Source organism: Neomonachus schauinslandi, chromosome X (genome assembly GCF_002201575.2).
Source record: "Neomonachus schauinslandi chromosome X, ASM220157v2, whole genome shotgun sequence".
Classification (NCBI taxonomy): domain Eukaryota; kingdom Metazoa; phylum Chordata; class Mammalia; order Carnivora; family Phocidae; genus Neomonachus; species Neomonachus schauinslandi.
In genome coordinates, this window is record NC_058419.1 from 124,944,118 (window position 1) to 124,956,543 (window position 12,426).

Consider the following 12,426-nt stretch of genomic DNA (forward strand, 5'->3'; position numbering starts at 1 on the left):
AGTTACTCAGGGCCCTTACTTATCGTACCATAAAAGGTTTTCCACTCATGTACAATTGCGCTCCCTGTTAGTAATTTGTTTCCATAGGATTTGTGCATCTTGATATGTTCGGTACTTGCTGGCTGCCACTTTATGTTAATAAATGCAACTAAGTGACAATTGTCTGTCAAATTTCAAGTGTTGATTAATGCTACCTAATCAGTCATCTTTATGTAATGCAATACCGCTATCATAAGCAACCATCTTAAAGTCCAGAAACGAAACCATTGGAAGGTAAGACACAAGACGTTGGCCAGACTAGGGCCATGTTTCTTGAGTTATATTCATCCAATATGATCATGTTAATGACAATGATTTGAAATCAACCCTGTCCTCAGATTGAGTGCTTGTGGAAATGAGTTGGAAAACCCTGATTTTGCCTGAATAGGTACGATTTGGCACTTGGCCACTCTCCTCAAAAGAAATGCATGAATCTTAAGATATAAGCCCTAATGGACACTTGAACAGGACTTTGAGTACATGCGAACATTCGTGGTCACATTGGGCATGGTGTCTCTGGTGAAGATCAATGTCTTCCAAGAAAAATTGATAGGATGTCTGCCTTGTCAAAGTTGGCATTTTTTTGAGAATGTAGATTGTGCCTATGGAACAAGGTGATGCCTCCAATAAGAGGTAGAGTTAGATTATAAATGGTCATCTGCTTACCACAGATGCTAGAGACCTTTGCTAAGCTCCTTAGACTCTCAAGTTCATTTTCTAAATGGATGAAATCATGTTTGCACTTTGACGGGTACATATGCACTGTTATTAAGGGAACCCTCTCAAGGACTCTCCCTGGCCTTGTCCACTGATAATTTCAGGTGCCCCCCAGAAAGGGGGTCATTATCCTCATCCTTCACAGGGATCAGATGCTGAAGACTGCATAATTCCATATCCAAATGATATGGAATCAGATTCTCCTGCCCTCCCTAGAGATGAAAGATGTGTTAGCCAGATAAGAAGTACAAACCCTATCCTGCCTTTCAAACATAAAAACATGGCCTGCCAATAATCCAGTTTCAGGGAAGCCATAACACACACATCATTTTTGCAATGAGCAACACGCTGAGAATAGCCTTTATGGAAAAATGGCCAAGGGCACTTGGGTGGCTCAGTTGGTTCAGCATCTGCCTTCAGCTCAGGTCATGATCTCAGGGTTCTGGGATGGAGCCTGGCATCGGGCTCCCTGCTCAGCTGGGAGTCTGCTTCTCCCTCTGCCCCTCCACCCAGCTCGTGTTCTCTCTATCACTCTCTCTCTCAAACAAATGGATAAGATCTTACAAATAAAAGAAAGAAAGAAAATGGCCAGACTCCCACCAGATGTTGGAGAATTAACTCTTCTGCCTTCAAGCAAAATTGCATTTGTTTAATGAAGTTTTAACAACGCTAGGGAAGCATTTGATATCTGCAGTAGAAATCAAACTTACAAGGCTGAGTCAGAATGGCTTGTTGCTCAATAGAGATCCTTCAATTCCAGGACAGGAGAGAAATGTGGAAATAACCAAGTGGAATAAAAAATCACAGAGGAACCCCAAACGCATCCTGGGTTGAAACGAGGATGCAGATGAGAACGTGCAAAGAATTCTTTTTTTTTATTATGTTATGTTAATCACCATACATTACATCATTAGTTTTTGATGTAGTGTTCCATGATTCATAGCTTGTGTACAACACCCAGTGCTCCATGCAGTACGTGTCCTCCTTAAAACCCATCACCAGGCTAACCCATCCCCCCACCCCCCTCCCCTCTAGAACCCTCAGTTTGTTTCTCAGAGTCCATCGTCTCTCGTGGTTCGTCTCCCCCTCCCATTTCCCCCCATTCACTTTTCCCTTCCTACTATCTTCTTCTTCTTCTTCTTCTTTTTAACATTTAATATATTATTTGTTCAGAGGTACGGGTCTGTGATTCAACAGTCTTACACAATTCACAGCGCTCACCATAGCAAAGAATTGTACCTTGGATGATCAGAGGGGGGTCTTGGAAAAGGTAACTCTTGGACTGAAGTCCTGACAGAGTGCATCTAAGGCAGGTCAGAAAGTGGGGGTTTGCCAGGGGAGATCCACGCAACACAGGAGGAAATAAATTGTAAAACGCTGGGAACTTGGGCTTTACTATGTGGAGCTTGAATTCTAGCTCACGGCAAAGGAGAGCTACTCCATGATTTATGATGGATTGCTGAGTCTGAAACAACTGTGTTTGAAAAAAGGAAAGCATCGATGGCAAAGAAAATGTGACAATTCAGATGTCATGGTTCCCTCGAGGCTATACTGTAGGACGGCATTTGCGTGTGTTGTGGTTTTGGACAAGTGTGCTTGATTCCTCCCCAAAGGCACAAGACGCTGGACTGCAGACAGGCTGAACCACTCGGGGCTGTGTCCTGCCTCTCATACACAACAGCTGGGGTGGGAAGTTTAGTATCCCAAAATACTGCCCCGCCTGATGTCGCTGCAGCCCCCACCCTGGCTTCCAGAACTGGATAGGGTGGAGAACAACATGCCTGTCTTCGGAGAGCACACAAAGACATGTTTCCTGCAGTCACTACCCTCCACGTCAGCCCTGTCCACGCAGGCTCGCCAGGGCCACTGAAGGGATTGTTCTCTAGCACACAGGCTGAACCCCACTCTCACTGGGTTACCATAGGTAGTAGATAAATGCTCCCAGCTCATTTTGACTCTCAGTGACATGTGCCGTATTCGTTTTAGCGCCAAGTACGTCCCAAATGCTGCACAGGGACCTCACACTGGGGAAAAGCATTCGTTGCTTATCTGGAATCCAAATCTAACTGGAGCGTTTAGTGTTGGGCCTGACCGCAAGCTACGGTGCTAATAACAGAGCAGTTTGCACGATTTACGACACGGGTTAACGTGACACCCGACCTCACCGGGAGGAAGTAGACAAAGTCACACTGTCAATAATGGCCAAGACCACTCCATACAATTCATAAACATCCACCATTAGAAAAAAAAACAAAACAGCAAACGGATGATAGAGCGTTTCGTTCTTTTTCTTTAGAAAGGGATAATATGTGTGTGTGTAAGGGTGTATCTGTGTGTTTGTGTGTACGTGTGCGTGCATATGTGTGTGCATGGATGTGTGTTTTTGTGTGCCCCCGTGTCTCTCTGTGTGCACATGCATGGTACATCTCTGTGTATGCTTCTGTGCATGTCTTTATATGTGTGTGTATTGGTGTGTGTGTGTTGGGCATATGTATGTGTTTATCTCTCCGTGTGTTCACATGCACGTTGTGTCTCTGCATATACACATGTGTGTGTGTGCACTCCTGTGCATGGCAGCATGGGCCAGCTCATGAGCACAACAACAGAGGCAACTGCATTAAAATCCAGGCAAGGGTGTGGCATTGACCTACTCTCCACTAATATTGAACTTCAGTTTTGGACGCTCTGCCCAGTGAACCACATAATCACCACAAGAAGGAAAGGATAGGGTCTTGCTATTAATTATAAAAGAATGTTCAGCTCGGAAAACCAACAGTCAATGGAAAGTCTGATGAAACTAATTAACCAAAAGCCTTAGGAATCTACACCAAAGTGATGGGTCGTGGTGTCATAGCCAACTGCATGGCGTGAAGCAGAGTTAGTGACAGTCCCCAGTGCCGAGGGACGGACAAGGTGGGGGTGCAGAGCCACCTGGGATGTTGGATCATCCTGGCAAAAAGGAAACAAAAAGCATCACTGGTGCCATAAAACATGGATGCCATGGTTATGGGCTGGGATGGCGAGTTCCCCTTAGCTGGCGCGCCACTCACCCACGGGACAAGTCTACATCTGCAGGGAGGAGGATGCGAGGCGGGGCAGGGAGAGGGGCCACATGCTCAGGCAGCATCCGAGCCGCTCCGGGGAACAGCCCAGGGTCCCTGCTTTCCAAGAACTCAACCCCTGTCAGCACCTCCTTCAAGACAGACCCGATCCACTCCACCACACCCCTAAAGACAAGTAAACCTTCCCCTATGCCATGTGCCACATAATTGCACAGAAAAAGAAATGCCCCAAGTTCAGATACAAGGAAAACAACTTGATGCTGGGAAAGACTCTATAATCCAATGCACAGACCACAGACGTCCTTCTAAAAATTCAGAATATGCTAGGAGATGGAATTTCTCCATAAAACAGAGAAGCCGTGCGAAGACTACTAATGTATGTCATCAGCAGAACTTTGTCACTGGCAAAAGGAGGCACCATGAAGAAGCAGGAATGATACTTCATAGTGAGAAATCATTGCTGAATTAAAACCACCAATGGTCGTAATACCACAGTGAAAACCCACAGGACGTGGGATGGAAATTTATGACAAGCCAGGGAGAAAGAGCAAAGGGTATGGTGGATAAAACGTTTAAAGACGCACAAGCTCTATGATGAAAGCAACTCCAGAAAGACAAGAAGGAACACACACACAAGACAATCCATAAAAACCCGGAAGACTCTCTTCATGAGTCCAAACGATTGCATAAGAATCCAACAAAATGGTAAGAGTGGACGCATCCTGGTAATTTGTTGGTTTGCTTGTTTTCAGCTTCAAGTGTAAAGAATAAACCCAGGGTTATAGAGATCGGGAAAGAAAGACAAATTAAGTGTACGTTTAATTAAACTACAGTTTGTCTACGAAAATAAAATATAGTTTGTCTCTATTTGGGAGAACTGAACACAGAATTTTGGAAGCTTACAGATGTAGGGATGGATGGTGCACAAGTTTCTTGGAGCTCCTGCTACAAATACCCACAAACTTGGTGGCTTAAAACAACAGGGATTCATTCTGTCCCAGATCTGGAGACCAGAAGTCTGAGATCCAGGCAGGGCAGGGCTGCTGAGATCCAGGTGGGGCAGGGCTGCTGAGATCCAGGAGGGGCAGGGTTGGTTCCTCCTGGAGGCTTCAGGGGACAGGCTGCTCCATGTCTGTGTCCCAGCTTCTGGGGCCTGCCGGCGGTCCTGGGCATCCCTTGGCTGGTCCTACCTCTGCCTTCATGTCCACATGACCTTCTCCCCATGTGTCTATGTCCAAATTCCCCCCCTTTTTATAGGGACACCAGGTCATGTCCCACGTTACTCTAGGATGTCCTCACCTTAACATAGCTGATTCAACCTGCAGCAACCCTATGTTCAAATAAGGTCACATTCTTATCCGAGGTACTGGGGAATTAAGGCTTCAGCATGTGGTTTAAGGGTGGGGGACCCCATTCAACCCACAATGTGCTTCAACCCTGGCCTGTTACCTCCTCCCTGAACGCAGACACAGAGACCGTTCACCTAGCTCCTCTCTGATGCTCATCCAGGGGCCATCCCTCCTCTCCATCCCCGCTCTGCTCCACCATTATGTCACTACCAGAAGATCCCTCCCTGACCACCCCTCCCTCATTGGCTCATTATGTGGATACCTGCCTGGCAAACCCAATGCCTGGGAGCCTCTTCTGATGACCGATTGTGCCCCATTTGAATGTCAGGTGCATGAGGGTAAGGACAGGCTTTGCCTCTCCCCCAGCTGCATTCCCAGCACCTGTGAGACCCTCCATATACAAACCCAGATTCCCAGCTTATAACTTCAAGATGGAACCATGAAGCCTGGTCCTATTCTATGACATCTCGCCATGACTCCCGCCAAGTCCCCTTTTGGACTTAAAAGAAGACCAACAAAGACCCATTAAAAGGTTGCAGTTCATTTGGGCAAACAAGGGTCTGTCTGCAGCGGGCGCCACCAAACCTAACGTGGTCATGAGCTCTGTAGAGATGGGAGCTCGGGAAAGCCTTTTATAGGACAGATGCAGAGAGGCGGTTATCAGAGCGGCTCTACGGCTTTTGGGAAAGCCTAGCTGGACCGCTGTTTGTGGCTGGTTCTTCTCCAAATTCCGTTTCCTCGGGTACAAGTGCGTTTGCCGGTTTTGGTTTGCTCTCTTCGCTATCATGGTATCAGAGCCACCTCATCCCAGCACACTTCTTGTTTAATTAATTAGAAGATTAATAGTACCTTGTGGTGTCTTGACATCTCCTCCATGGCCACTTTTGACGTCACAGTAAAGACCTCCATCCACGTCTCGCTGGGTGCCAAGCAGCTACATCACTTCCCAGACCTGTGTCCCCCAGGCGGAACATGACCTGAAATACGCAGTGTATGTTCTCTGAAAAGTACGGATGGTTCAAGGCCACAATCACGCACGGGAGACCCCATGACTTTCATGCATCATTGGCTGATAAATCCCTCCCTGAACAAGGCAGGATACAACACCAGGTATCCAATACCATCTCCTTTGGGGATGAATATACCCAGCATTTTAACCCACACATCGTTAGGCGTGAAGGAGCATATATTCACGAGCCTCTTTTCTCTTGAAACATGTTCATATTTTGGGGTGGTTCTTTTTGTTTGTTTGTCTCTTTTGCTTCAGACCAGCTGCCTGCCCGCTCAGCCCAGCTGTGCAGCCAACTCAGACCAGGACCACAGAAGCCCCATTTGGCCCTGCAACACATCACTACTCCTTCAGAGCCTGACCTGGGGACTTGTCCGGGGCCCCGGAGACATTCTGGTGTGTCCAGATTCCTATGCAACCAATGCCGATACCCCTTCCCTTAGCTCAAAGCTATGGATCCAAGGCACTGGGGTCAGAGGCGCTGAGTTCAGAGGGGTTTCCAGAATTTTCTGGAGGAAGCCTCTCCATGCAAACCGTGGGCTGTGTGGTGAGCTTACATGTGCAATTGCCCTTTTGGGAATGCAAGGGATTACTCTTTACTGCCTTTTCTTACAATAGGTGTCTATCTTGTCCATCCCAATTGGTTAGATATCCTAATAACACACATTGGGGTTGATCTCAACCGTTTTCTTCCGAGGGTGTTTCTTGAGCCCTGAATAAATCCTGGGTTGAATCCTATGAAACCCCCACACTCAGCCACATCATGACAATGTCATGGGGTTCAAGTCAACAGACGCAGGGCCTTTTCTTACAACAGGTGTCTATCTTGTCCATCCCAATTAGTTAGATATCATAGTAACGCACATGGGGGCTGATCTCAACCTTTTTCCTCCGAGGATGTTTCTTGAGCCCTGAATAAATCCTGGGTTGAATCCTACAAAACCACCATGTGTGTGTAGGTCATACCAGCCACATCGTGACAATGTCATGGGGTTCAAGTCAACAGCAGACTCAGCTCCTGTCCCTGCGGACACCAACGCAAGTCTCAGATTTGGAGAAGGACAGTCACTGTGAGATCTCAGAAGGCTGACATCGATCCTGAGCTAGCCATATCTGTACAGGTAGGTGCAGACGTGAAATTATGACGCGCTCAATGCTGCATAGACATGGTATTGATCGCCAGGTGCAACTATGGTGGGAGCTCATTCCCTGTCGATGCACAAGGATATTAAATGACACTGACCATATAGGGCATGTGATGGGTTAATCACAAACACATTGCTTCCCTCAGCTCAGAGATCCCACAACTCTGAAATGCAGGGGGACACGTATCTACCACTCAGAGTTGTCACGAGGAGCAAGCATAGCATAGATGTCTCAGCCCCTGGCGAGCACTGGGTTTTACCCATTCCCCAGTCTTTTCTCCATCCTGCGTCTTATTTATTTTAAGATGACCAACGTCAAGTGTCCCGTCATGCCCCTTATTGGCAGACTATTCAAATACAACGAATATCTACTTGTTTTCTAAACATGGCCTGAAACCGTGAAGCACACCCTTGAGCAGCGGCATGTGCCTTCCTGCAATTATATAAAGGTGAGTAAATTGCGTACACTTAATAAATTAAGTGTATGCCCATCGATGTGCACGTTGTGCATACTGATGCACAAGAATGATAACAGAAGCATAGCACCCATTACAGCCCTGTTCAAGTCTTTCATCAGATTTGGACCTATTCTCATCGAGAAATACTAAACAATAGACAAGATAAAAAGTGTTTTGAAGGAATAAAATGGAATAGGTTTGAAAAGTGATATAAACAGAGCACCTGTGGGTTCCAGAATGGGAAAGGCGGGCAGGCACCCTGTCAAGTAGCTGGGAGATGTCTCTTTCTTGCGTCTGCAGCGGGAAAGGTCGGAATTCCTACAGCCAGGGCGTGAACACCAACATGCCTAAGGTTTAAGACGGGGTGGGATCATCATCCAACACAGATGTGCTGTCTTTGCACCTAATTGCACTCACCCAAATCCATAATTAAGTGCTAGTATTATGAAGTATTAACTCAACAGTGCCGGACAGTCATTCCCTTGTGCAGCTGACAACGAAATGCATCTCCATGCTCATCAGCCGACAGGTCAGAAGTTCTCCTTAAATGAGACGTCCCTGCAAAATGCACCACCCACCTGGCGTTGAACTCAAAAACTGAGCTACTCGTTATGAGTGTCAGGAACATCCTCGTGATGCCTCACGTGGCTGGATGTCATTTCTGGAAAAGTGACTTCCTCCAGTGGCCTCATCGCTGGGCAAGCATTGCCAAAGCTTCAGGTGAGCGCTAATTCACGGGGGCAGCCCGGCGGCCAGCCTTGCTCATGGACCATTCTCCTGGTTTTTTGTTTTGTTTTGTTTTTTGTTTTTAACCCACGATCAATTTTATCTTATCAATGGGGACTCCTGAAAATATTCTGGGAGTTGCTCTTAGGCTTACAACAAAAATGTGACCATTCTAAATTATTTTTACTTTGAGGTGAGGGTGAGAAAGAAAAGCAGGTTTACGGAAAACAAAGACAATTGTCATTCAGTCATTCGGGAGCTATGTTCCCTCACTTTGCACTTTTCTAGCAATGAACTGTTTTGCTGTTACTTCTTAGAAGGTATTTTTACACGAGAGTGTAATTTCGAGCTGTTTTGTTTGAATGGCTGAATTGTAAAGCTCTGTAAACCTGGGTCAGCAATTAAAGGCAATTGTACTGGAGTCTTAAGTGGGACATTTAGGGCTATATTTAGAGAATATATATATTATATTTATTATGTAAAATATATAAATATATGATAAATAAATATATAGTAATATATATTTTAGTAATAGTAACAATAATACAATGTATTATATATCTACAACATATATATACATATTTAGTAATAATATATATTATAGTAATATATAACAAGTATATATTATAGTAATATACAATAAATATATATTGTAGCAATATACAATAAATATATATTAAAATATATTTTTTTAATGATCAGTAGGCAAAGTCAGCTACCAAAGCAACAATATGAAGGAAGTGATCAAAAAGAAGTCCTAACAGATTAAACGTCAGTGAAGCCATTAACTTACTGAAGAGCAGAGTGAACGCCTACATGCATCTAGACATAGAGTCTGCCAGAGAATGTGGGTAATTTTGAACGGTGAGCTTTCATCTTCCATCAGGGGAAGCTTGGTGTGAGTCAGCAAGCCCGGTGGTCAGGAAGGCTTAGCTCTCCCACGAGAAAGGGACTGAGAAATCTTACAGGGGACTCTCAGGTAGAGCAGTAACTGGTTATGACCTAATGAGTCCACACAGAATGTTATGGGCGATGACATATCACCGGCCGTTTGGGACTCTTGAGTGGAGAAAGAAAGGGACAAGTAAGCAGGCCAGCCTTTCCTAGCTAGCCGAAATAGAAATGGTGGCCCCACAGGCTCTGGGAAGCTGAGACCCATGAGGTGGGCAGTCCCTGCATCCTGCCTAGGAAGAGCCCCAGGGAACAGGTGACAGTTTTGGGGACGGCTGCAGGAGGCCACATCTGTGCCCTTGAAGCCCTGTGCACCTGACCTTGAAGGCAGGCCATCCACTCTCTCTCCACTAGGAAATAACTCTCCGTCCCTAGACAGGCTCCTCCTTGTCTACCAACATCTGTGTCCATAGTCGCAAAACCCGAGCAGCCTTGTAGCCATGTCCCTGGTTTGTGCATGAGAGATGGACTACAACAGGCTCAGTTGTGTTTATTTTATTTAACTTATTCATTTATTTTATTGACCTTATTTTATTTATTTTATGTTATGTAATTTTATTTAATGTATTTTATTTATTTATTTTATTTATTTTATTCATTTTATTTTATTTATTAATTTTATTAATTTATTTCATATATGTTACTTCTTTTGTTTAATTAATTTATTTACAGAATTTTTATTAAATTAATTTTAATTAATGTATTTTATTTATTTATTTTGTTATTTATTTTATTCATTTTATTTTATTAATTTTATTAATTTATTTCATATATGTTACTTCTTTTGTTTAATTTATTTTATTTACTGAATTAATTTTACTTTATCTTATTTTATTTATTTATTTGCTATTTATTTAATTTTATATTTTGTTAATTTTATTTATTTTGTCATTTACTTTGTTCTATTTATTCAATTTATTTTATTTTATTAATTTATTTTATTAAATTTATGTTACCTATTTTTACATTTATTTGATTTATTTCATTTTACTTTTTATTTATTTTATTTATTCACTTTATGTTATTTTATTTATATGTTTTATTTTGTTTCTTTACTTGGGACACCTGGTTGGCTCAGTCAGTTAAGTATCTGACTTCAGCTCAGGTCATGATCCTGGGGTCCTGGGATGAAGCCCCACATAGGGGTCCCTTCTCAGAGGAGAATCTCCTTCTCCCTCTACCCCTTTCCCCACTCATCCTATCTCTCTCACTCTCAAATAAATAAATAAATAAAATCTTTAAAAAAATCTTTATTTAATTTAACTTAATTTTATTGAAGGATAATTAACACATGGCATTATATTTTAAATATCTTTATGTATCTCCTCAAAAAATTCCATCTTCCTTGCGGAAAAACCCCTTGATTGCTACATCTTTTTCTTGGCGTTCATAGAGTTTACAAGCATGGTGTGTGAAGACCCTGGGGCTGGGCTCTTTCTTAGTTTCACCACTTACACCTGGGTGATTGGGGAAATTTAGCTAAATATAACATGAGGATAATAACCATTCCTACCTCACAGGGTTCCTGTAAAGAATAAAGGCAATTATGCTTATAAAGCCCTCAGGACAAGTGCGTCATCTCTATATATGATATATATCTCTATAATATATATAATATATATAATATACATATCTATACATATATATACCATATACATATATAACATTATATAATATACGTATCTATACATATATATATACCATATACATATATAACATTTATATACCAGTTATATACTCCACACATATACTCCGTACATATGTACATACCATATATATTATATACACACAGTGCATATATGTACTCTCTCTATATAATATACCACATATAGATACAATATATACACTCCATGTACATATAGATACACAGTATATAAACTGTATATATATATATACACTCCACATATAAATACAATATATATACTCCATACATATGTACACACACACCACCTATATGTACCATATATGTTTCCTCTCTGTATATGTACATATATATACAGCATATATATAAACACACACCATATACAGAGAAAGAGTATATGTGTATGGCATTTACATATGGTGAGTATATACATATGGTGTATGTACATATACATATACATATATATGGTGTGTGTATATACTCACCATATATAAATACCATATACATATTCTGCTGTATGTATAGAATCTATAAGTTCATATCATAAATACATAATTATATATTACATATATGTGCATACATAATACATATTATAAATCAATGAATCTCATTTTAGGTCTTGCACTGTTATTCCTGTAGAAATCTCTGATTGTTAGCCAGATGCCCTATTTTAAAGCACATCTTCCAGACATTCTGATTTATCTATTGCTAAGATCATGTCTGCTTTCGATTATGTGTGTAGGAAGCAGCTCCCTTCTGGGGTAGGATAAATCAGCTTCAGAGAACTTCCCTTAAAATCTCTGAGTACTGATCAGCGGTCCTTCAATTCCGGATCAGTGAGGTTAGTGCATGTGCCCCTTAGCAAGAAAGGACAGGAAGAAATAGGCAGACATTCGTCTCTACACTTTCAACGGCCCCTCCATGAGAAGTATCGCAACCTAAAACAGGGAATCAGATAGCAGCCAGCAGACAGAATTATCAAGGAAATATTCATGCATTCCCTAAAAAGACTATTGGCTGTAACTTCTTGATTTGTAAATGAGATGTCCAAATTAACATATTATGCAAGGGTATTCACTGGTTATGGAAAAAGCCGTGTAGCCTGGGGTCCCAGCTGGTTTATTAGCTTGCCACTGATACTAAAGACCACAGATTCATTCTCTCCTATTTCTAGAGGCTGAAATTCTCCACTGGCTATCATTTGGCCAAAACCAAGTTGTAGGGGCTGCGCTCCCTCCAGCTGCTCTTGGAGAAGCTCCTGCCTTTGAGAATTAAAGTAATAATAATAGAATAGAATAGAATAGAATAGAATAGAATAGAATAGAATA